At 42.2% G+C, this 26247-nt stretch overlaps 1 non-coding gene across 1 annotated transcript; it reads left to right on the plus strand.

The window, feature by feature from the left end:
- The first annotated feature begins 7292 nt into the window (after nt 1-7292).
- LOC118483086 lies at nt 7293-7399 on the plus strand. The gene has a single exon (XR_004869561.1). It is a non-coding gene; the product is annotated as a small nucleolar RNA R71 (small nucleolar RNA).
- The last annotated feature ends 18848 nt before the right edge of the window (nt 7400-26247 follow it).

Genomic DNA, 26247 nt, shown 5'->3' on the forward strand with positions numbered 1-26247 from the left:
AGCTTCAAGGAGAGCACGACCGGCCGTTACTCGAACACAAGTGCACGCGGTTGATGATGGTAATATACAAACTTCTAATCAAATTTATGACATTTGTGCATTGTGTAATGAAATAGGTCATGCGGCGGAAAATTGCCAAGGAATGGTTGAAGGGCAATTTGAAGAAGTTCATGCCATTCAAGGTCAAGGAGGGGGTGGTAGAAATTACAACATGAATTCTAACACTTATCACCCCGGGTTGAGAAATCATCCGAATTTTCGTTATGGGAACCCTTCGAATCAATCAAACCCGAACTTTCAAGGTAGCCAAGGGAATTATGGTTCGCGCCAACCTTACAATAATCAAGGTGGATATAGAGGTGGGAACAACCAAGGATACCAAAGGCAATACCAAGCGGGTCAAGAAAAAGGGGGGTCTTCGGGTGGAAATGAAATGATGGAAATGTTGAAGAGTATGCAAGCGGAGATGCAAAAAAGGAACCAAATGGATGACGCACGCATACAAAAGGATGAGGCGCGAGACAAAGCAATCCAAACTTTGACCACTCAAATGGGTCAACTTGCAACCGAAGTGTCCGAATTGAAGAAGGGTAAAGGTCAATTACCAAGCGACACTAAGGTAAATCCATCTCACGGTACGTCAAGAGGTAACAATGTTAATATTCATCATGTGAGTGTTTTGAGAAGTGGGAAAGAGTATAAAACCAATCCTTCACCGGATTTGGTTGAAGGGGTGGTTGAGGATATAACGGGTCAAGAAAGTGAGGAAGAAAACGAACCAACCATTGTTTCTTCTAAAAAACCCAATTTTGAAAAACCCGAAATTATTAAAGAAAAAGAAAAAGTAAATGAGGGTGAGGGGTCTAGTGAAGTACCGTTTCCTTCGGCTTTATTAGATCCGGGTAAAAAAAATTTTATTTCAAAACGGGGTCCTCAAAAAGAGGAAATGTGGGAGGTCTTCAAACAGGTTAAAATTAATCTTCCTTTGCTTGAAGCTATTAAACAGGTACCCGCTTACGCCAAATTTCTAAAGGAATTGTGTACTCAAAAGAGGCAACAAAAAGTGCCTAAATTGGTAGATTTGACGGAGCGGGTAAGTGCGGTATTGAAAGGTGACCTTCCTCCTAAGTTACAAGATCCGGGAACGCCTTTAATAAATATTCAAGTTGGAAATTTTCAAACTACGAGGGCATTATTGGATCTTGGAGCCGGAGTAAGTATCCTACCGGGGGGGTTATATGACCAATACGATTTTGGTCCATTGAAGCGGGTTGAGACAACGGTTGTATTAGCCGACTTGTCTCATAAGCTTCCCCGGGGTATCGTACGGGATGTTATAGTTAAAGTTGATGAATTTTATTATCCCGTTGATTTCCTTGTGCTAGATTACTCATCCGCGGACCCAATTCAACAACAAAATGTTATTTTGGGTCGGCCATTTTTGAACACCGCACATGCTATTATTGATTGCCGTTATGGCACAGTTGACATGACATTCGGTAATAGAAAAATGAGGTTGAATGTTTTTACTAACGGTACTAATGTGTATGGTGATGAGTGTTTCTTGGCAGATTTTATAGATGGCTATGACCCGAAGGTGTTCGAAGAAGAAATTTTGGGTTCTTGTGTTTGTGATATGTCTTTGCAGGTTCATACATGCGAGTTAGAGGTTGAAGAGAAGGAGCAAGAAGCTCTCGCGGTGAAGGAAGGAAGTCCACCATGGACTTACCAAACGGATACATTACCGGTGGAAATCGATTCGGGCACCAAGCCTTCTTTGGAAAGTCCACCAAGTGTGGAGTTGAAGGAGCTACCAAAGCACCTAAAGTATGCATTTTTGGGGGAAAATGATACCTTACCGGTAATCATTGCTTCCAACTTGGAGGTAGCTCAAGAGGAAGAATTGATGCGGGTGTTGAAGGCTCATAAGGCGGCAATTGGGTGGACGATAGCTGATTTAAAAGGCATTAGTCCATCCATTGTGATGCACAAGATTATTACAAGCGAGGATGCAAAGCCGACCCGTGAAACACAAAGAAGGTTAAATCCGAATTTGAGAGAGGTGGTGAAGAAAGAAGTCATCAAGTGGTTGGATGCGGGGATCATTTACCCCATTTCGGATAGTGCATGGGTAAGTCCGACACAGGTAGTGCCTAAAAAATCCGGCATCTGATGCGTGTTAGTGTGTATATATTTTTGATATATATTTTTAAGCCCTTTTTACACTTTTAGCCAAGTTTTAAATTTATAAAACACGATATTTACTAACACTAAACACACATATGGGCAAGTGCACCCATCGTGGACGTAGTATAGTGTTGGTAAGATACCGAGGTCGTCCAAGGACACAAGAGCTTTTAATACCGGTTTATCCTCAACGTCTAATCAAATCAAAAAGTTAGAAAAATGTTTTAAACTAAGAAAAATAAAAACTAACTAAATGCTGAAAAATAAAATAAAATAAAAAACAGATAGACAAGATGAATCACTTGGATCCGACAAGTGTATTAGTATAACCTTTGATTATTTTCGCACTTTTGCACTTGTTTAAGAGATTATCTTAGTTATTGTAGTAGGCCCCTTTTTCGGAGGTGACGTTACCCTCAACCCAGTAGTTTGAGTCAGCAAGGATACAATCCTAAAGGGTTGGATTATTGAAAGATAATGAATTAAGTTATTAATGCAAATTATGGTAGGCCCCGCTTTTGGCGGTGACGTTACCCTCGGCTAAGTAGTCTGAGTCAGCAGGGATACAGTCCTAAATAGCCGGGTTATAGTATTAATAGTAGTTAGCTTATGAGGGGGTCAAAGAGTTTGGATCCCCGCCATCCAATACCTATGGGCATTGAAGGAGATCCTACTAAATTTGACCCAGGTCCCAAGCAGGACCTCTAAACGCTGAACAAGGGCAAGACCTTTACCAAACCGTTCCCTTAACCCCCGACCAGGTAGCCAACATACCTCCATATAGACCGTGGAGATATGAATGGTGAAAATCTTTTATTTTATATAGACAGTAAAATAACGCCAAGACACCACGGACAAACGATAAGGAAAGATCACCTTCAACATAAGTAACTAGTTATTAAAGTCATTAATACAAAACCAAATAAAAAGTGCAAAAGATTAAAAATAAAAAGTATTATACTAAACACTTGTCTTCACCAAGTGATGTAAGAGACTTAGGCAAACATGGCCTTGATTGTCAAGAACTCTTACGATCAATCTTGGATCCCGAGACGACTCACACACTCTATGATGGACAATGGATGATGGTGGTGGATGATGGTGTTATGGTGGTGGTGGGTGGTGGATGAAGTGTGAGAGAGGTGGTGTGCCAAGGGATGAGAGAGAATGAAGCCAAGCTCCTCTATTTATAGGCTGAACAGAACGCTGGACACGGCCCCGTGTTCGCTGAACACGGCCCCGTGCCCGTCTGACATTCTCTCTCTTCATTAATTGTAATTGCGAATTACAATTAATGCGCCTGCTGTACTTTCAACACGCCCCCGTGTCCGCTGGGCACGGCCCCGTGGTGAGCAAAGGAAGCTTCTACTGGTTTGTCTTTTCTGCTGCTTCCTGGGCACGCCCCCGTGTTCACTGGACACGGGGCGTGTTCAGGCTCTGTTTCTCTTCTCTTTGTCTTGGGAGGTGCCGTTGAGGGTCCGGGCAGTTCACTTTTGTTCCTTTTCTTGTATTTATGGTAGATTTAGTAGTCTTTTTGCTTCTTTTGTGATTTTGAGCTCATTTCATCCTGAAAATACAAAAGGAAGACAAAAACACTCTTTTTCCAACATTAGTACTTAAAAAGGGTTAGTTTTATGCCTTAATTGATGTGTTTTATATGTTGCATTTTACACACATCAAATACCCCCACACTTGAACTTTTGCTTGTCCTCAAGCAAAACTCTTTTAATGTGGCTTACACTCCCAAATGGAATAGGTAGAAGAGAAGTTTTTTTTTCACTTGTCCTAGAGTGTCGGGAATCCAAGGTTTGTATAGGTTTTATTTTTATTTTATTTACAATCTTATTCGTCATGGTTTATTTTGAACTTTACATAAGATAAATTACTAAATTTGGCATAGCATGCCTTATTAAAATTCCATTTATATACAAGTTCACATACCTCACGGGAGATCACTCAATCACTCGGCCGAAGGTGTATATTTAAGTGAATCGCTCGAGAGCGGCACGGATTTACATTTTCCATATGCTTGCCAAGCGATCAATCCTCCTCCTTTTTAACTTTTACCTTTGTAAATATCAAGAGGTCTTTTTGGGGTGAAGGCTTGGGTTTAAAGGTGGGTGGTTGGTTAGTGGTTAGTAAAAAGGGCGAAAATCGTAACAAGTGTCGGTTTTCGTAAAATACCTTATTTTTGGTGATATTTATTTTTGAAGTATTTCTCCAAACAAGCTTTTTGTAGCTTATGTTTGTTTTTGACTTCAACATTTTTTTTTTTTTTTTTTTTTTTTTTGATCACGTAAAGGTATGTTTATGAAAAACCGAGTTTGTCACTAAAATAAAGGTGAAAAAAATGAAAAAGGTTTTTGGTGGGTAGAAAATTGTTTTGGGGGTAATGAAATGAAAGGTTTAGGCTCAAAGGGGTTTTCTAGGGGGATTTTGGGTAGGTAAAAAAAAAATTGAAAAATAATGGTTTTGAAAGAAAAATAGTTAGTCCTAATGCCTCCATCATTTACTTACTTGGGTTTAAGTTGGTAAGGACCGGGAATGTATCGTCGTGGCAAGTTCTAGATTTGTAAAGACCGAGCGGCTATTCACACAAGAAACGAAAAATGAGCATTTAATCTAAGTATGTGTATTTTTATGCTCAATATAGGCTCAAAACTCACTTTTTGTGGGAATGGGTTTTTAATGTGAACAAGCATATATAATCGAATTTTAGCTAGACTTGTTATACCGTTTCATAATTTTCTTATGTTAGTTCTTTTTATCACGACGCTATCGGTTGTAAGTTTGTAAAAATATAACCCTTTTATAACTTGTTATTCCCAACTTAAACTAAGACAAGTAAATAAAAAAATGAAAAAGTTTTTGAAAAAAATTTGGGGTGTTTAGCGGTTCCAATAGAGTTTTGTGTAAGGCTTGTTTTAGGATTTTGCAAAATTCCAAGGTTTTAGCATCCCCCCCACACTTAAATTACACATTGTCCTCAATGTGTCCAAAAATAGAGTTTTTGGTTGATTAGAATATGTAAAAGTGTGTTTAAAAACAAAGATTTGTGTTACTGGCGCTCTGGACACGGCCCCGTGTTGACCGGGCACGGCCCCGTGGTCAAGTGCCAGTAACAAAAATTATAGAATTGAAACAGAAGCCTGGACACGGGGGCGTGTTCGCTGAACACGGCCCGTGTCCAGTTACCTGAACTGGGTGATTTCCTGCAGGGGGCTCAGCACGGGGCCGTGTTGGTTGGGCACGGCCCGTGTGGAGCCTTCTGTTTTGGAGATTTTTGTCGGTTTGTTCTGTTCTTCTGCATGGTTCCATTTTTTTTTCTCGTTCCCTTTTTCATCCATTACCATCATGAGCGTGTTTTATTCTGCAAAAACTAAAAGATTAAACTTAAACTAAGGATAGGTCCGCGGAATGCCTCCGTGGTGCGCCACGTTTATAAGGGTCCTTGGCTAGACCCAATTCCCGGTCACACGTCATTTGATTGGGGTGCCTTGCCTCCCAAGTTACACCGTCGGAGAGCGGCATCCAAGCTTGAGTCGATAACCTTCATGTAGTGGACCGGGTCGTCATCCTCTATTCTTTTCCCAACTCCGAATTTTACCTCATCGTCCCCATATCTCAACGTTAGTGTCCCTTCATTCATGTCCACTACTGCTTGTGCGGTGGCAAGGAAAGGCCTCCCTAGAATAAGGGGAACCTCGTTGTCTTCCTCCATATCGAGTATGACGAAGTCAACAGGATAAACAAACCTGCTTACCCTTACCAAGACATTCTCGATGACACCTTGCGGGAACTTGACCGATCGATCCGCGAGTTGTATGCTTATTTTTGTGGGGCTTGTGGTTCCCAAGCCAAGCCTTTTAAACATTGAGGAGGGCATGAGGTTAATGCTTGCCCCTAAGTCGGCCAAGGCATTGCGAACGGGAGATTCCCCTATTGAGCACGGAATCGTGAAGCTTCCGGGATCGATCTTCTTTTGGGGTAGTTTATTGAGTACGAGGGCAGAGCATTCTTCGCCTAAATTAACTAATTGCAAATTCTCAATTTTCTTTTTATGTGTTAGGAAGTCCCTCATAAATTTAGAGTATTTGGGCATTTGGGTTAGGACTTCGATAAAAGGAATATTGACATGCAATTGTTTTAGCAGACTTTCGAACTTTGCGAATTGCTCGTTGGTTTTTTGACGAATTAACCTACCGGGGTACGGAACTCGAGGAGCCTTGGTAGGCTCTGTTGATGGGGGAGGGTCCTTCTCCTGCAGATGTGTTGGCGTTGATTCTTCCACGGTTGGAGGTACTTCTGCAGGCCCTACGGTTCGGTTTCGTAGCGTGATGAGGTGAACTTGTGCCTTCGGGTTGGTTTCGGTATTGCTAGGTAACGCGCCTTGTGGTCTTTCGGAAAAATTTTGAGCTAGTTGATTTATTTGTTTTTCTATATTTTGAATGCTAGCTTGTTGATTCCTAAAGTTTGATTCTAATTGTAGGAATCTTTCCGAATTTTTCTTGTCAGTGTCAGAGACGAGGCGAGATATAGTATCTTCGAGCCTTTCTCTCCCACTTTGTTGTTGAGTGAAATTTTGTGACTCATTTCTTGATTGCTGAAAGTTTGTTCGTTGTGGTTGTTGGTTACTACTATTGCCGGGCTCCCTCCAACCAAGGTTTGGGTGGTTTCGCCATCCTTGGTTGTAGGTCCCTGTTGGAGGACCCGACGGCCTAGGTCTATTATCAATGTAGTTTACCATTTCTTGTTGATCGTCCGTTTCTTTCATGCAACTCCAATTTTCATGTGACCCACCACACCCCTCACAAGCCATGACCGAGACTGTTTTTGTCATTTCTAATTTTTTTATTTTTGAAGAAAGGGCCTCGATTTGGGCTTGTAAAGAGGTGTTTTCGTCTACCTTATGGGCGCCCGGGGCAATAGTTTTATTTCCCCGGGGGGTGTGCCACTGAAAATTGGTTTGAGCAATTTCCTCAATCTGATTATATATTTCGTGTGGGCGTCGATTACCTAAAAGTCCCCCGGAGCTAGAATCAAGTGTCTGTCTAGTATGTGGCAACAATCCATTGTAGAAAGTGGATACTTGTTGCCATATCGCGAGACCATGATGGGGACACTTACGTAGTAGCTCCTTGAACCTTTCCCAAGTTTCATATAAGGATTCCCCGTCCTCTTGTGAGTATGTGTTAATTTCAGCCATTAATTTAGCAGTTTTAGAAGGAGGGAAATACTTATATAGAAATTTTTGGGCTAGTTCATCCCAGGTGTTTACCGATCCAGCTGGGAGGGTGTTGAGCCAAGCTTTCGCTCGGTCTTTTAGTGAGAATGGAAACATACGAAGGCGGATGGCGTCGTTTGATGCTCCATTGATCCGAAACGTATCACATATTTCTAAGAAATTAGTTATATGTAGATGGGGATCCTCGTCCGCGAGCCCGTGAAAGGTTGCGGAGTTTTGGAGCATTTGTATCAAGTGCGGTCGAAGTTCGAAGTTATTAGCTTCGACATTCGGGGCATTGATAGCGGCGCCGAGATTACCTACGGTGGGCCGTAAGTAATCCATGAGGGTACGTTGGTCCGCCATTGGGGGTGGGTCACCCGAAACTTTCTCTTGATTTTTGGCTTTTAACCTTTTTCTGAGAAAGCGTTCGGGTTCTTCTAATGGTTCCTTTATGTCTTTATTGGAACTGGAGCTCATACACTACGTGAGGTTGGCGTCGGGTTCCAAGTCCTGCAATAAAAACAGAAAAGAACGTTGGTCAGAAGGTTCACCACGGCCCCGTGTCCAGCGAACACGGCCCCGTGGTCGGAGTTACAGTGGTTGTTTTTCAGATCCCAGTTACTGGAAGTTGGACACGGCCCCGTGTTGCACCGACACGGCCCCGTGGTCAGCCTTCTGTTAACTTGAAAAACAAAAACTGCCAGTTATGTTGCTGAGCACGGCCCGTGTCCGACCAGGCACGGCCCCGTGCTGAGCTCTGCAGAAGCTGAAAAATCTAAAAAAAATCCTAAAAATTAAAGAAAAATAAAAAGATGATTAGGCCGTTGATTCCTAACTTTCTTAAAATCCTTGTGTCCCCGGCAGCGGCGCCAAAAACTTGATGCGTGTTAGTGTGTATATATTTTTGATATATATTTTTAAGCCCTTTTTACACTTTTAGCCAAGTTTTAAATTTATAAAACACGATATTTACTAACACTAAACACACATATGGGCAAGTGCACCCATCGTGGACGTAGTATAGTGTTGGTAAGATACCGAGGTCGTCCAAGGACACAAGAGCTTTTAATACCGGTTTATGCTCAACGTCTAATCAAATCAAAAAGTTAGAAAAATGTTTTAAACTAAGAAAAATAAAAACTAACTAAATGCTGAAAAATAAAATAAAATAAAAAACAGATAGACAAGATGAATCACTTGGATCCGACAAGTGTATTAGTATAACCTTTGATTATTTTCGCACTTTTGCACTTGTTTAAGAGATTATCTTAGTTATTGTAGTAGGCCCCTTTTTCGGAGGTGACGTTACCCTCAACCCAGTAGTTTGAGTCAGCAAGGATACAATCCTAAAGGGTTGGATTATTGAAAGATAATGAATTAAGTTATTAATGCAAATTATGGTAGGCCCCGCTTTTGGCGGTGACGTTACCCTCGGCTAAGTAGTCTGAGTCAGCAGGGATACAGTCCTAAATAGCCGGGTTATAGTATTAATAGTAGTTAGCTTATGAGGGGGTCAAAGAGTTTGGATCCCCGCCATCCAATACCTATGGGCATTGAAGGAGATCCTACTAAATTTGACCCAGGTCCCAAGCAGGACCTCTAAACGCTGAACAAGGGCAAGACCTTTACCAAACCGTTCCCTTAACCCCCGACCAGGTAGCCAACATACCTCCATATAGACCGTGGAGATATGAATGGTGAAAATCTTTTATTTTATATAGACAGTAAAATAACGCCAAGACACCACGGACAAACGATAAGGAAAGATCACCTTCAACATAAGTAACTAGTTATTAAAGTCATTAATACAAAACCAAATAAAAAGTGCAAAAGATTAAAAATAAAAAGTATTATACTAAACACTTGTCTTCACCAAGTGATGTAAGAGACTTAGGCAAACATGGCCTTGATTGTCAAGAACTCTTACGATCAATCTTGGATCCCGAGACGACTCACACACTCTATGATGGACAATGGATGATGGTGGTGGATGATGGTGTTATGGTGGTGGTGGGTGGTGGATGAAGTGTGAGAGAGGTGGTGTGCCAAGGGATGAGAGAGAATGAAGCCAAGCTCCTCTATTTATAGGCTGAACAGAACGCTGGACACGGCCCCGTGTTCGCTGAACACGGCCCCGTGCCCGTCTGACATTCTCTCTCTTCATTAATTGTAATTGCGAATTACAATTAATGCGCCTGCTGTACTTTCAACACGCCCCCGTGTCCGCTGGGCACGGCCCCGTGGTGAGCAATGGAAGCTTCTACTGGTTTGTCTTTTCTGCTGCTTCCTGGGCACGCCCCCGTGTTCACTGGACACGGGGCGTGTTCAGGCTCTGTTTCTCTTCTCTTTGTCTTGGGAGGTGCCGTTGAGGGTCCGGGCAGTTCACTTTTGTTCCTTTTCTTGTATTTATGGTAGATTTAGTAGTCTTTTTGCTTCTTTTGTGATTTTGAGCTCATTTCATCCTGAAAATACAAAAGGAAGACAAAAACACTCTTTTTCCAACATTAGTACTTAAAAAGGGTTAGTTTTATGCCTTAATTGATGTGTTTTATATGTTGCATTTTACACACATCAGCATCCAAGTAGTGAAGGATGAACAAGGTGAGCAAATCGCCACCCGCCCGGTAACTGGGTGGCGAGTGTGTATTGATTATCGCAAATTAAACGCGGCTACCTCAAAAGACCATTTCCCGTTACCCTTCATTGACCAAATAATTGAAAAACTTTCCGGTCAAAAATATTATTGCTTTTTGGATGGGTATTCAGGATATAACCAAATTGCTATTCACCCGGACGACCAACACAAAACCACGTTTACATGTCCATATGGTACATTTGCTTTTCGGCGAATGCCATTTGGATTATGTAACGCCCCCGCCACGTTCCAAAGATGTATGATGAGTATATTTTCGGACATGGTCGGGGAGTCTCTTGAAGTGTTTATGGACGATTTTTCCATTTTTGGTCCAAGTTTTGACTCTTGTCTTAATGAATTAGAAAAAGTTTTAAAAAGGTGTGTTGAGACAAACTTGGTACTAAGTTGGGAAAAAAGCCATTTTATGGTTCAAGAGGGTATTGTTTTGGGGCATGTTATTTCGGACCGGGGGATGGAGGTAGACAAAGCAAAGATTCGGGTAATTTCATCTTTACCCCCACCAAAGAATGTAAAGGGGGTGAGATCTTTTTTGGGACATGCGGGGTTCTACCGAAGGTTTATTAAAGGCTTTAGTGTAATCACAAAACCTTTATGTAACTTATTATTAAAAGATGTTCCATTTGATTTTACTGATGAATGTTTGCAAGCGTTTCATGTGTTGAAGGAACAGTTGGTGAAGGCTCCCATTTTGCAACCACCGGATTGGTCAAAGCCGTTCGAGATTATGTGTGATGCTAGTGATACAACCATTGGAGCGGTTTTGGGTCAAAGGGTAGATAAAAAGCCGGTGGTGATATACTATGCAAGCAAAACATTGTCCGAGGCACAACTTAACTACACCACAACCGAGAAAGAATTATTAGCGGTGGTGTATGCCTTGGACAAGTTTCGATCTTATATTTGGGGAAGCAAAGTGATAGTGTATTCGGATCATAGCGCGGTCCGATATTTGATGGAAAAGAAGGATGCGAAGCCCCGGTTGATTCGTTGGGTGCTTTTGCTACAAGAATTCGATCTTGAGATTCGGGACAAAAAGGGATGTGAAAATGTTGTTGCGGATCATTTGTCCCGAATCCCGTTAGAAGGTGTCGATGACCCAAGTGAAATAAATGAACGGTTCCCCGATGAAGACTTGTTGGCCGTCTCCACTTATGTTGCACCTTGGTATGCCCATTATGTCAATTATTTGGCTAAGGGTGCAATTCCAAGTCATTGGACTAGGAAGAGACGACAACAATTTCTTAGTCAAGTGAAGCAATACATATGGGACGAACCCGACTTGTTCAAAATCGGAGCCGATCAAGTGATACGAAGATGTGTTCCCGAAACGGAAGTTCTAGAGATTTTGATTCATGCTCATTCATCGGCGTGTGGTGGGCATTTTAGTGGGAACAAGACGGGTTATCGGGTGTTATCTAGTGGGTTTTATTGGCCCACGATTTTCAAGGATTCTTGTGAGTATGCCCGGAATTGCATCAATTGTCAAAGAATGGGAAGTATTTCGAAACGTGATGAAATGCCGTTAAACCCGATTTTGGTAGTAGAAGTATTTGATGTTTGGGGAATTGACTTTATGGGTCCTTTCCCAAACTCAAATGGGTTTTTATACATTTTGGTGGCGGTCGATTACGTGTCGAAATGGATTGAAGCTATTGCCACAAGGACCAATGATCACTCCGTTGTATGTAAGTTTGTGCAATCTAATATTTTTGCTCGTTTTGGTGTGCCTAGGGTGATAATAAGTGATGGCGGGTCGCATTTCAAGAATTTCAATTTTGGAAAGTTGCTCAAAAGATACAATGTGAACCACCGCGTTGCTACACCATACCACCCGCAAACGAGTGGTCAAGTCGAAGTTTCCAACCGGCAAATTAAAGAGATTTTAATGAAGACGGTGAGAACGGATCGGAAGGATTGGTCAAGCAAGCTTGACGATGCGTTGTGGGCCTACCGAACGGCTTACAAAACTCCACTTGATACCACTCCTTATCGGATGGTTTATGGGAAAGGATGTCACTTGCCTATGGAGTTGGCACACCGGGCATATTGGGCAATTAAAACGGTAAACGCAAACTACAATGAAGCGGGTCGGGCGAGAAAGCTTCAATTGAATGAAATAGAGGAAATAAGGGACCAAGCTTATGAGTGTGCAGCCGCATACAAAGACAAACTTAAAAAAGTTCATGATGCGAAGATCAAGAAAAAGAACTTTGAAGTGGGTCAGAAAGTGTGGTTGTATAATTCAAGGTTGAAATTGTTTGCGGGGAAACTAAAAAGCAAGTGGATGGGTCCTTACGTTGTCCGAAGAGTGGGAAGGTTCGGAGATGTTGATATTCAAGACGAACGAACAAACAAGCAACAAACGGTGAACGGGCATCGGCTCAAACCGTACTTGGAAGGTAATGATATCAACAATCTCGAGCTAGATAAAGTGGGCTACATTTTACGCCCGGTGGATGACGAGGAAACGTGAAAGAGGCCCAGGTTTGGTATTTGTAAATATTTAGTATAGTTTATTTTATTTCGAATAAGTCTCGTTCAAACCGGTGTTCGAAACAAGTGTGGGGAAATTTTCACGAATTTCCCGAACATAGTGTTGAGGACAACACGGGTTTTTAACGGGGGGTAGGGTAAAATTTATGTTTTTCTTACAAAAATTATAAAAACTCATAAAAAAAAAAAAAAAATGTTTTTGAGAAAAATCAACCCCCCCAATGCCCAGTAACCGCCGTAAGCTACGGTGGGGGGGCCGTAGCTTACGGTGGCCTCTCATCCAAAATAAGCTTACGGCATCGAGCCCCTGTCTTACGGCGTGTAATTTTTTGCCAGTGATTGCCGTAAGCTACGGCTATGTGCCGTAGCGTACGGCACCGAGTGAAGTTTTGGGTCTGGTTCAGATCGTGATTATGTATATATATAAAAAAAAAAAAAACAACAACAAATCCGAAAATTTAACAAAAATAATAATAAAACTTCAACCCCAACCACACATTTTCTTTATTCACCCCCAACCACAACTTTTCTTTTCTTCTTCTTCTTCTTCTTCACTTCACTTAGAAACCCTAACTTCACACTTTCATAATTTTCTCAAAACAAGTCCGATTTCGGTGATTCTTGGGTCTATTTTGGGTGGAATTTCACAAGGAATTCAGATTTAGTACTGAATATTGAAGATTCCTTAGTTTTCTGGGTCGAATTTCAAACCCTAGGTGCCGAAAATTTGGGTCTTTTTGTGGGTTTTTGTGTGAACTTCAAGCTTTAGTGATTCTCATCTTCTACAACACCAAGGTATGCAATTTTTGTTCATTCTTTGAAGTACATTGAGGTTTGTAAGTTTACATCATGTTTTTACTTACACACTTGCTTGTATGAGATAGATGATAGAATTTGTAAACCATTGATTGTTATTAGTATAAATGTGTTGATGTTTTATAAAACTTTGTTGGAAAATTCTGATTTTAGGAGACATCATGCCAAAATTTTGTTTGAAGAAATAAAAATTTTTGGGTTTTTGCACATTTATATCTATAACATGAAGCAAGTGTGGGGAAGATGGGATAAAAATAACTAACTTGAATTGTTTGTTTGGTTGTGAATGTGTGTAGGTATGGCGTCTAGGAAAGGAAATGGAATTGCAAGTTCTTCCCAAGGGGATGCGGCACAACAGAAAAGGAGGAAATTGGCTCGGATTGGTGACCCGGATTCGGAGGAGGATGCACCGCCAAGGGGGCCAAAACCGGATTGGACATCCGGTTCATTGATAGACCAACCCGCGGAATGGAGAGAGGATCTTTTTCACGAACAAATGAACAAGCTAAAACAACGGGGAGAAGCGTTTATTTGTGAAAAAGAAATCCGGGAGGCGGATTTTGCCCCGTTTGGGATCATCGCCAAGTTTAACGCGTTGGGTTGGGGAGCGGCCACAAAATGCTATGATGGTGAGACGAAGAAAATGTATGACAAGCAAATTCAAGAGTGGGTGGCATCACTCGAATGTCCCCCATTCAAGGCTCCGAACAAGATGCGGTTAGTTGGGAAGTGTAATGGTGTGAAAGTGGAAATGTCATATGATTCTTTGCGCCGGGTGGCGAAGTTTGATGATGGGCCGGCCAATGAATATATCTACCCGAGTCTTAGGGATCTTTATCATGAGCCCGCGAAACATGAACAATGGCAAGCCATGCTTGATTACCTCTTTCTTCCGGGCACAACACATGGGAAGTTATATAGAAGAAATTTAAGGATGGAAGCGAAGTTGTTATTGACGTTGTGCATGTACAATGTCATGCCAAGGCGGGGTGACAAGATGGAGGTGCGGTTTCAAGAAGTACCAGTTTTGTATATGTTGATGAATGGGTCACCCAAAGTTCCTTTCCGATTTTTGGTACTAAACAACATTTGGTTGAGCAAGAATAGCGGGGAAAGGAAGATTATACCCCATTGCCGGTTGATTACGGCATTACTCAAGAAGTATGGGGCAATCAAAGGAGATGAAAGAGGTTCTTACAAGAGGTTTAGACCATTCGACCTTAAGAATCTTGGGTCGGATTGGACGTATACCGAATCGGATAGGTTTCATAAGTTGAAAACGGATGGTAGAAGGTGGAGAGCGTTAAAAGTAGATGCGAGACCGTTACGACCGGGGGAGGAAGAGGAGCCCGAGTCAACGGATGATGAAGTGAGTGGGGATGATGATTACCGCGAAGACACATTCACGGTAGATGCTCAAGTAAGAGGTGTTGGTCAAGTGGGGGTTCAAGGAGCCGGTGTACAATCTGGATATGTGGGAAGTGCATTTGACTATGCACAACAAGCTTACGACCCGTATTGGGCCCACTCGGGGGATATGGGTCAAATCATTCAACAAAGGCGGCCACCCACATTCGGCAATTGGAGTGAACCAAACCAAGTGTTATTTGATCAACAAACTTTTTTGGGTGCTAGTGCGGAAAGGGCTATCAAAAGAAGCTATGATAGGAATGAGCAAATGAACCGTGCTCATAGATATGCCCATGAAGAAGAGATGAATAACCGTTACTTGGATGATCGACAAAGGCGCATGCATGATCAATGGCATGCGGGGCAACCGGTTGTGGGAGATCCACCCGTTGTGGACTACACCACACTTCCACCATATGATGGTAGTGTATCATACCCCACCCCGCCATTGCATCATTCTCAATGGGTGGACCCGCATGCCATGAGTTATCAACAAGCAAATCCAAGCAGTGATCAAGGAAGCAGTAGTAGCGGTGGAGCATTTGGTTTTGGTGAGTGGACGGATATGATGACGTCCATCTTTGGGCCTCCACAGCCGAAGTATTACTAGCCAGGTCGTATTTCGCTCCTTTGTACATTTTTGTATATATGTCTATGTGTTTATGTTTATGTTGCGGTTGGGAGGTTGGGTGGTGTTTGTGTTAATATGTTGATGGGTTGTGAGAGTCGGTGGAGTTTCTAAAAAAAAAAAAAAAAATATTTGGGTTTGAGAATATAAGCCATTGGGGATGTTTTTGTTGAAAGCGATCTTTCCCTCAAAACCATACATTGGGACAATGTATCCCAAGTGTGGGGATGGGGGAAATTTTTGAGAAATTCAAAAATTTTTGCAAATCCAAGCGAAAGTGTAAAATTTTGAACACTTGATATTGTTCCATTTGACACACTGACACCCATCTCTAATCCTTTCTTGGTGAGAATTGAGCCACGCATGATTGTTAGTGATATTTCCTTGTTTGAGTGGCGTTGTGTGTTGTGTGTTAATAGAACTTGTGTGTGAATACTTGTTAAATCTTAGAGTCAACATGCTTTTGAAGATGATAGGGGACTTCTAGGATGCCTCGTCTAGATGAGTGTGAGTGTGGGATTTGGGGGGTTGGACCTCATTAATTATATATATGAGCATGGTTGCGAGAGGGGCGGGGGTTTGGACATTTAGTTGCCCATTTTGTGCTTAAAGCCTATCATTTGTTACCCCCTAGTTAGTTACCCAAAAATTTACCCGATTTGACCCGGTCTTATAGTATTAGTGGTTGTTCAGTAATTTGTGATTTAGTTGTTAAAAAAAAAAAAAAAAAAAAAAAAAAGAGAAGAAAAAGCAATGAAAAAAAAAAAGAAAGAAAAAAAAAGGGTGATGTTTAGTTGTTTGTATATAGTAGTTAAGTTTGATAGTTGTTCGTTTCATGGTGTAATAAAAGACCGGGTTAAATCCTTCGCTACTACATATATATTCCTTTTCCTACCCTTGCACCTAGCCCCATTACAACCCGTAAGTTTCTTTGATTCAAAAGCATGCTAGACATTGGTTAGGAGGCAATTTGATTTTCATACAAGCTTATTGTCGCACACACACATATACGCATTGAGTGGTTTAGCATAATTTGCTAATTTTTCTTGTCACCGAGAGTTTGTGAGGGGTGTGTCTTGTGGTTTGATAAAAAGCTAGTAAAAGGATGGCACTTTGGTTTGGTTTGCATGATTGGTCGCTTATGGTTAAAAACAGTTTTTGAAGTGGTTGCTTGGGACAAGCAACGGGTAAGTGTGGGGATGTGACGGGTGGTCCGTAGGACAACCCTTAAAAGGCTTAAACTTAACGCACATTCTACATTTTATCCGGTTATTTGCGTGAATTAGGTAATCACAAGTTAATGGTGGTGCAGGTGTTAAAGTGTACAAGATGCAGCTTTTAGAGGGCTTAAAGGATGTTAGAGGCTGGCATGATCAAGATGTGTGAAAACAAAGGAAAATGAAGGAATCGGAAGCAAAAGATCACTCAGAGCCGTAAGCTACGCCACCAGGCCGTAGCTTACGGTCCCTATAACCTACAAGAAATGGGTGCCGTAAGACAGGAGCTAGGAGGCGTAGAAAATCATTGCTCGCCGTAAGCTACGGCAACCTGCCGTATCTTACGGCGCTGACTGAGCCTCGGAATCCACTGACCACCGTAAGCTACGGCAGGTGGCCGTAGCTTACGGCGCCGATCGAACCAAAAACGTAACTGACACATTAAAGAGCATTTTGAAGACATTTTATGATTGCTAATCATGCTTGGTCGGTTACTACTTGAGAAAAACGAGAGGGGAACTATTTAAAGGCACTTGGGAAGCTAGGAAAGAGATCTTTGGCATAATCTTTTCACTAGAATCATTGGGGAACAATCTTTGCATTATATTCTTGTCTTTGTTGGTGGAACTTGTGAACTTTGGTTATTTCTATTTTGTCATGATGTGTGTTCAAGCCATGGATAGCTAAACTCTTTATGGTCATCTTTTGTTGAAAGTTTGTAGAGACAATTTGTGCTTGATTTCATATTTCTAGAATGGTAAATTAAATTTATGTTTTATTTATCATGGTGTGTTCTTATTTGCTTGTAAATTGTTGATGCTTATGATTATTCTATTTTGAAACCATACGTTCTTGGTGCCGTTGGCAATCGAGATATCATGGGTAGAACTAGGATCGGGTAAGGGTCAATTGGTCATCGGGTAACAACCTCACGTTCTAGGAATCACATTGATAAGCCCCGAGGGGGTTGAACTGACTTACGCCATAAGACTGGACTTCGAAAACACCAACAACACCGCGGAGTATGAGGCCCTCTTAGCGGGAATGAGGCTGGCACAGAAGATGAAAGCAGGGTATGTGGAAGCTAGCACCGATTCACAACTGTTGGTTAAACAATATCAAGGAGAGTATGAGGCTAAAGAGAACACCATGGCTCAGTACGTGGCAAAAGTAAAAGAAACAGCTAAGGCATTCAAAACTTTCAAACTGGAATACATCCCCCGAGGAAGAAACAGAAATCTGATGCCCTCAGTAAGCTGGCCTCGGTGGCATTCGACCACCTCGCAAGAGAAGTTAAAGTGGAGGTCCTGACATCTCCTTCCCTTAACACGAAGGAGGTAGCTGCAGTTGAGAGTACCCAGGAAACATGGATGACACCAATTATCAAGTTCCTCAGAGATGGAATCTTGCCCGAAGGGGAATAGGCAGCCAGAAAGGTAAGGGTCAAGGCCCTGCAATATGAACTGATTGATGGGGAGTTGTATCGAAGATCATATCTGGGTCCATCCCTGAAATGTGTTGATATGGAAGAAGCTGAGTATGTGATTAGGGAGATGCACGAAGGGATTTGTGAAATGCATTCGGGCCCAAGGACGATAGTAACAAAGGCAATGAATGTAGGGTTCTACTGGCCACGAATGTATGAAACAGTATCCGAGGAAATCAAGAAGTGTGATAACTGCCAGGTGCATGCACCAATGACCCACCGACACAAACACCCCATGATACCGGTTTCAACATCCTGGCCATTCCAAAAATGGGATGTCGACATAATTGGGCCATTCCCGGAGGGCCCGGGAGGGGTCAAGTATGTGGTGGTGGCCATCGATTATTTCAACAAGTGGATCGAAGCGAAGCCCTTGGCAAAAATCACTGGGGAACAGATGAGGCGGTTCATATTAGACAACATCATCTGCAGGTACGGGGCCCCAAAAGAGCTGGTGAGCGACAATGGCGTCCAATTTACTGGAAGACCTTTCAAGCCATGGTGTGAGCAAATGCACATTCATCAAGTGTTCACATCCGTCACCCACGCCCAAAGTAATGGATTGGTAGAAAGAGCTAACCAAAGCGTCATCAAGGGAATAAAGGGAAGACTCGGGAGAAAACAAAAAGGCTGGCTGGAAGAACTACCATTCGTGTTATGGGCATATAGGACTACTCCTAAGGGTTGCAATGGGGAGACTCCTTTCAGCCTAACCTACGGAACAGAAGTTGTCATCCCCGCTGAAATAGGATCCCCGACTGCCCGAATGAGGCTCCGGGAGGAGGAAAATGAGCAAGACCTCAGGATGAACTTGAATCTATTGGAAGAAAGAAGAGAAATAGCAGTAGTCAGGGAGGCCAAATACAAGAGGCTGCTGGAAAGTTATTACAACGCCAGGATGAAGAAGCTCAACCTCGTCCCAGGGGATCTAGTCCTCAGAGCAAATGAAGCCAGCCTGCAAGAAAGAACCGGAAAGCTAGGCCCCAACTGGGATGGACCTTACCGAGTCACGTGGGCAAACGACAAAGGGAGTTGCAAATTGGAAACACTCGAAGGCAAGGAGGTCCCCAGGACCTGGAATCTCATGCAGCTTAGGAAATATTACATGTGAGGGGTCTGCCCCCAAAGAAAACGGCCGAGAGCCACTTTTGTAGCATTTAACTATTAGTCTGGGGTTCTCCCCAAAGCCAGATCTTTTGTAACAATTTATGCTGGGAAGTATGAACCCCCAAGAAGTAAATGAAAAACGGACAATCAACATGTCCTCTTTTGAGAAAATAATGGGCATTACACCTAGGCAGACGTGCCCAGGGACACCATAGAACCTAACTAACAGGCAAACACACGTGTATAGGGCATCCCAAACATGCCAAAAGCCCGATCGTGGGGCTAATAAGGGTCTAGCTAACCCAAAGAAGACGGACAAAAAAGCAGATAAGAAACATAATCTTACATTATAAACTTGTCCAGTGATTGGCCTCGAACAAACAATCCATGTTTACTAAACAAACCACAAACACAATATATCTTTGTAAACTAAGCTACAAACAGAAATCGTGTTTCATTCACTTATAGAACAAATGTACAAAGAAAAGCCTCAATAAATCCGGCCAAAATACAAAACAATAAAACACAACAAGTTCAGCCAAAAGAACTAAAGCTCAACTCCTTGTAAAATAGCCCAAAGGTCCTCAGGAAAAGCATCGTCTTGATCCCAAGCAAAAGCCCCTGCAAAGCAATAAACATGGCAAACAACATGCAAATAACAGGGCAACAACACAAAAAGCATAAACTACATGATTAGCAACCAAAAGGGGGGGGGGGCACACAAAGGCCCTCAAACACCAAAAGTTTAAAAGTATCCTAGGACGAGTAGTTAAGTTACAACCATATCGAAGAGAAATAAATGTTCAGAAATTACTGGGGTGCACCCCCAGACAAAGAGGGCGGAGAGGAAGGACCAGCAGAGGAAAACAGGGCTTTCAACTTATCAATCGATATTAAGGGATGCTCCAAGATCTTCTTCAGGATGGTGGGGGTCTTGCGTCCAAACTCCTCATCCAACTTGGACAATTTCTTCTTGGCTTTGGAGTTGTACAATGGAGTCTCTTTCCTGCCCAGACCCTGAGCAAAGTAAGCATAACCATCCTTCAGACCGGCCTGATAGCCAACATCCCGGTAAGCCCTATAGATCTCCTCCAAGCCCCTCTTAAAATCCTCCGACTGGGCAACCGCGGCAAGGAAGGCTCCAAAGCCTTCAGTAATTAGCCAATGTTTTTCCCTTGCCAACCGCTGATTGTCATCGGAGGTTATCCCATAGTCCGCATACATGGTGTTGAGTTGCTCCTGGGAAACAGAGCCAACCTCCTTCAAATACTTCAACTCAGCAGCCAACTCTTCTTTCTCTCCCACCGGCACCGCCATCTCCTGCTCCCAGGCTCGCTCCTTTTTCTCCAGCATGGCTCCGGCCCCCTGGACAAAAGGTCAGGTTATAAAAAAAAAGGAGGGGGGAGGGAAGGACTATATACCTTCTCCTCCTGCAACTCCCTCTCAGTTTCAACCACTTGGCACCTAAGTCCAGCAGCAACAGATTGGGAAGCCTTAAGCTCAGCCTTGAGCCCTTCATTTGTCCTCCTCAGATCATCAATCCTCTGCAACATTCCAGCCCCCCTAAAAAAGCTCTCACATAGGGACATGTTGTACTGATTCTCGAAAAGATCATCCCTCAAAGCGGAATTCACAAACTTATGGGAAGGAGGAACAACATGACTCAAGAAATCTCTAGCAGATTCAGGAGTCCCTATCACCGAGGAACTTGTCACCTTCCATTTGGGGACATAGGTAAGTGGGATAGCATCAGCAAACAGAGGAGCGAGAGGGGATCGATGAGTAGGGCCCTCAAGGAGAGTGGGTTTGCTAGTCCCAGTAGCATGAGAAGGCGAAAGCTCAAAAACTGAGGAAAAACGGGCTATGCCCGCCTTAGAGGCCTTATCCCGAACACGGGAAGAAGAGGGACCAGTAGGAATCTGTATGGGCTCCCGAGAACTCCCCTGCAAAATAAGAAAAAAGATATCAGAGACAAGGCAAAAACAGGAAAAATGGAACGAACGAAAGGAAGACAAGACTTACCAGCAAAGGAGTACTCACTAGGCTCGAAGACCTCAGGTGTTTAGATAGGGAACCTTTGATCCCAACGGGGGGAAGATCAGAAACAGCTTTCGATGAAGGAGGGGGTTTTTGACCACTGGCACTCCGAAATCTTTGACGGATATTGCGGGGAGTAGGGCCTGGCTGAGGACTGGCAGATCTTCTCTTACGAACTAGCTGAATTTCCACGTCTTCATCATCACTTTGGCCAGAATGTTGAAAAGGGGGAAGGTCAAGAGAACTCTCCTCCTCATTAGAAGAATTCTCCTCATCACCACCCACGGCAGTGGAACCCCCAGCCTGGGCGGATCCCCCAGTAACCTGCACCTCCGCATTCAATCCGGGATCGATCTCGTTGTCAACCACAAACTTGACATCTTTGGAATCACCCTGAAGTAGCCTCCACAAAGTTATCTCTGCACAAAGAAGGAACACTAAAGATGACTGCACAATCTTTAAAACATAAAAAGGGCAACCACATGTAACAAATCAAGAACAAAGAAATACCCTTTTGCCAAAAAAGGCTCTGGGGCGAACCGGATAGGAGGGGCTCAATCCTCCCATGGCAAGCATCCCTTCAGAAAAAGTGAACGCCCTCGTCGGATTCTCGCACATCCGCTTCCACTGAACGGTTTCGGTAGCAGACAGGGTAGGAACAACATCTTCGATCGCAGCATCAAGATCCTTTGGCAATAAGGACTCCGGCAGCATAGCAGCAGAGACAAAGATGAATCTGCTTTTCCAATCCTTCAGATAAGTAGAGGTAGGCATGAAACTGTAACAAGGCTTCGAGACATTGTTCTGCCGTTTTGCAAAGGTAAACCAATCTCCATCAGAGATTAGCTTATAAAACATGCAGAACAGAGGAATAGAAGGCTCCCCTGAAATGGCTGCACAGGATAACTCGAAGTGGACCACCCTCATAAATCCTAAAGGGTGAATCTGAGAAAAGTGAACACCAAAATGACGAAGTAAAGCAACTTTGAAAGCGGAAAGAGGGTACCGAACCCCACAGGAGGAAAAAGCTAATGTGTAAATGGGGATCCTGTCTGGTGTGCACTCCGTCGGTTCATTAGGACCCGGTAAGGAAGGAGAAAACTGTTCAGGGATCTTATACGTTTCAACAAAGGACTTCAAATCCTTTGCCGTCAGAACTGATCTTATCGATGAACGGCCGGAGCGACTCATGATCGGAGAAGGAACGATGATTAAGGAGAATTGTTACGAAGAAGAAAAGGAACCGGAAAATTTGAATAGGAAATCTGAAAGGGGTATAGGGTATTTAAAGGGGATAACTGACATGCAGGTAACTGTCACGTCATCAGTCTCGTCAAAATTCAAAAAAAAGGGGCACGTGCTGCTAAGGGGTTAACTCCCGCTATAGGTATCCGACTGTATGATGGCTAGTGGGGACGGTTAATTATAACTGACCAGGAGTGGGCCCATAGGAAAGAAAAAGCTCTCTTCGAACAGTTATGATTCAGCCCCGAATCATGAGCCTTGGGTCTCAGAACCAGGGACTAAAGATGACTTGACGACCCCATTGGCCCGCTTTGGGCTATCATCATGCAGGCCCAACAGGAAAAGCCCAACAAGAGTTCACCTTGCCCACTAAGGTTACCGTTATAAGCGAGAAAAAAGACCAGAGAAGACAGGCAACATTTAATGCTTGATTAGCAGAGGATCTCTTGCTGGAACTGTACCTCTTCGCCGGAAACATTAAATGAGACTATGATCTCACCGTTGGGGGTCAGACACGTGTCTGAGCCCCTCGAAGACCATCAGAACCCATTGGATTGCCTCGTAAAAATATCTCACGTGAAGGTTGAGGCTTGGTGGTTATATAAGGATGCAAGAAGAATGATCAGAGAGACAATCCAGGTATCTCATTTACTACCCTCACATTTACTACTCTCACATTAAATTCCGACCATCATTCCCACATATTTATTACAAGTATCACATTTATTAGATTCACACCTTAGAGGAAACATCCCGGTGATCATACTCATCGGGGTAAGCTCCTCAACTCTTCCGGCAAGTTTACTTACTCTCACGCCGGAGCTTGGTCACGGATCCCCCCTCCGGGGTCCTCTGTGGCGAGGCTAACGGTTTGTTCTTTTGTAGTAGCTAAGGTGAAGGCTCTTGACGTCAACGAAGATCCATCTAACGTCAGCCGGGATTTGGGTATTCGACATACCCAATGATGTGTAGTTTCGTTGTTAATTTGAGAAATTAAAGTTTATCGTGTTTTAACATTCCCATACATGGCATGATCAGTTCATTGTCGATCCGGCTATCGAGTTGATTCTTTGGATTTTGATCATCTCTTTTGCATGATTGATATATGGTTGAACCATGCGTCGACCACACATTCTTTATTCTTGACTTTCTAGTTTTATGTTTGTACTTAAAATAAACATTTACAGTTGATTCACAAGAGCATTGTATAGCTGGTGAGCCTTATTTTTTTCCAAATAAATCTGATTGGTTTGCTTAGCTTGTTTGGTCTTTTGAGCATTCTTGTTGATAGTGTAAGAAAGTATTTTATAAAGATATAAATAATTAAGTTTTATAAATGTATCGTATATGTTTATAAGTTTATGATATTAGCATAAAAAGTAGTGTATTTCACAAATGTGTAACCATGTATCCACTAGACCTTTATGTGTGATTCTAGTCAACCAACTCAAAACATATATGATAATGGCATGTAGAGGTAGTTGTGGCGGGGAAGAGAGAAAGTCAGGATGATTAGGACATTCAATTATGTTAGGTTGAATTGGCGGTCGTTAGTGTTGCAAGTGTCAACGAGGTAGAACAGTGGTCATCGATCATGGCATAGTACTTTTTATCTTAACACATGAGAATATGATAATACACAGTTTTGGTATATAATTTCTAAATAGCACAAATTACGTAATTTTAACAAAAAATTAAAGGATGAAGAGTTCAAAGAATTATAATCTAACTAAGAATGAAACACGAATCAAACAGAGTCGAGCAGAAAATATCAAAATATTGGAGTCCCCAACAGTTGACCGCCCCTATGTTTAGTCGGTGGTGCAATGGTATTGCTTCGGTGAGTTTGAACTTCTTGTCATCTATTGGATGGAAAATGATGGTTGATGAGAAAAGGTAACCAATATCCTTGATGCAAAAAATCAACCAATCAAATTTTCCCATTTTAGTTTAAGTTTTATTTTATTAGTAAAATAGGTTAGAACCCGTGTATTACACGGTTGATGAAGGGGTATGGTCCTAAATCTCGCGCCACCTAACTACGAGTGACTATTACCCTTATCAAAAAAACCCCACCAGCAAAGAACTGCGTCCACGCGGACGCATCCTTCGAATGCAATCGGTCAAAGGATAAGAAGAGGCCTTACCTTGTGTATGAAAGTGGACGTGCGTAGCGATGCGGCTGGCACCGCATCATATGGACATTTTCGTCACGACAAGGGATCTGGGCAACAGCAACAGTCACCACAGACGGCGATGCGGCTTGGCACCGCATCCCGCATATGTCTTTGTCAAAGCATGGAGCGCGGGAACATCAAAGGTTACCGCAGGCAGCGATGCGGCCCGCACCGCATCCTGCCCACTAGGCAAGTGGGACTGACAACACAGAGAAAGTGGCACCACTGGCAGCCGCCTGTCAGGCCATACGTAAGCAACGGACTGACACTGCAGTAGGACGTGGCTTCACCTCCACAACCGACAAGCCTGACACACCTGCAAAGGGGCAGCACGTCATCAGTCTGTCCCTTCAGCTCCTCCTTCACTCCTCGGCTATAAATACCAACCCAAACCAGGTTTGAGGTATCTCTTCACAACTCTCTCACTACTACTACTATCACCCTTTGCTTCCCAAGCAAATTACTGATTCTCACGCCAGAGAGTGGTAACAAGGAGCACCCCCACCCCATCCTCCTTGTTACGAGTCACGGCTTGTTTCCTTGTGCATGAGATCAACCGGCGGACGATCCAGCCAGCGATCCTCGAGAGGAAGGAATTAACCCTTCTTGACGAGACCAGTGTGTTAACCCCGCCCGGTTAACCATTGTTTCATCAGTTGAATAAATATAATTTTATATATTAAATAATAAAAAAAGTTATATCTTTAATGAAAAAAAATTATATCCTTAAAAAACCTCGTGTATTACCCGTGTTGAATAAATCTAATTTTACATAGCAAATGATAAAAAGTTACATCTTTAAAAACTTTGTATATTACACGGGTTATATAAATGTAACTTTGTATAGTAAATAATAAAAAAATATATTTTTAAAAACCCCGTGTTTTACACGAGTTGAATAAATATAATTTTATATACCAAATAATAAAAAAGTTATATTTTTAATAAATTAGGATAACATTTATTTTTTTAATAAATAATAATATTAATTTATTATTTATATATTTAATATAAGATAAGTAGGAAACAGATGTATTTGTTTTAAAAATATATTAAATTAACAATTTAGATTTAAGGATAGTATTTTATTAAAGTATGATAAGATTTAATATTAATTTATTATTTATTTATTTAGTTAATATAAGATAAGTATAGATTTTAGTATGCCTCAAATGAATAACATGTGTCCAAAAGTTGGTTTCTTTTATTATAGTAGATAGATAGACTAGGTTAAAACCCCTTGTATTACACGGGTTGCATAAATATGATTTTATATAATAAATAATAAAAAGATGAGTAGGAGTTGGGTGAAAAGTCTATTTTTCCTAGAAAGTCTAGGAAGGAATAAGATTTGGACATGTGTCATTGAGGGATTTTAAGTAGAAAGGCTATCATGTCATTTCACATTTTAATTTTATTTTTGGAATGTATCTTCATTAACTAAAATTCCATGATTTTCGGAATTTTTATTGTTTTCGAATTCAAATATGCAAGTCAATGTATTTATCTGAAACTATTAGCATGTTCTTGGTGATGTGTTTTACCAGTCAGAGAGGTTGAA

Source organism: Helianthus annuus, chromosome 1, assembly GCF_002127325.2.
Source record: "Helianthus annuus cultivar XRQ/B chromosome 1, HanXRQr2.0-SUNRISE, whole genome shotgun sequence".
NCBI classification, from domain to species: Eukaryota; Viridiplantae; Streptophyta; class Magnoliopsida; order Asterales; family Asteraceae; genus Helianthus; species Helianthus annuus.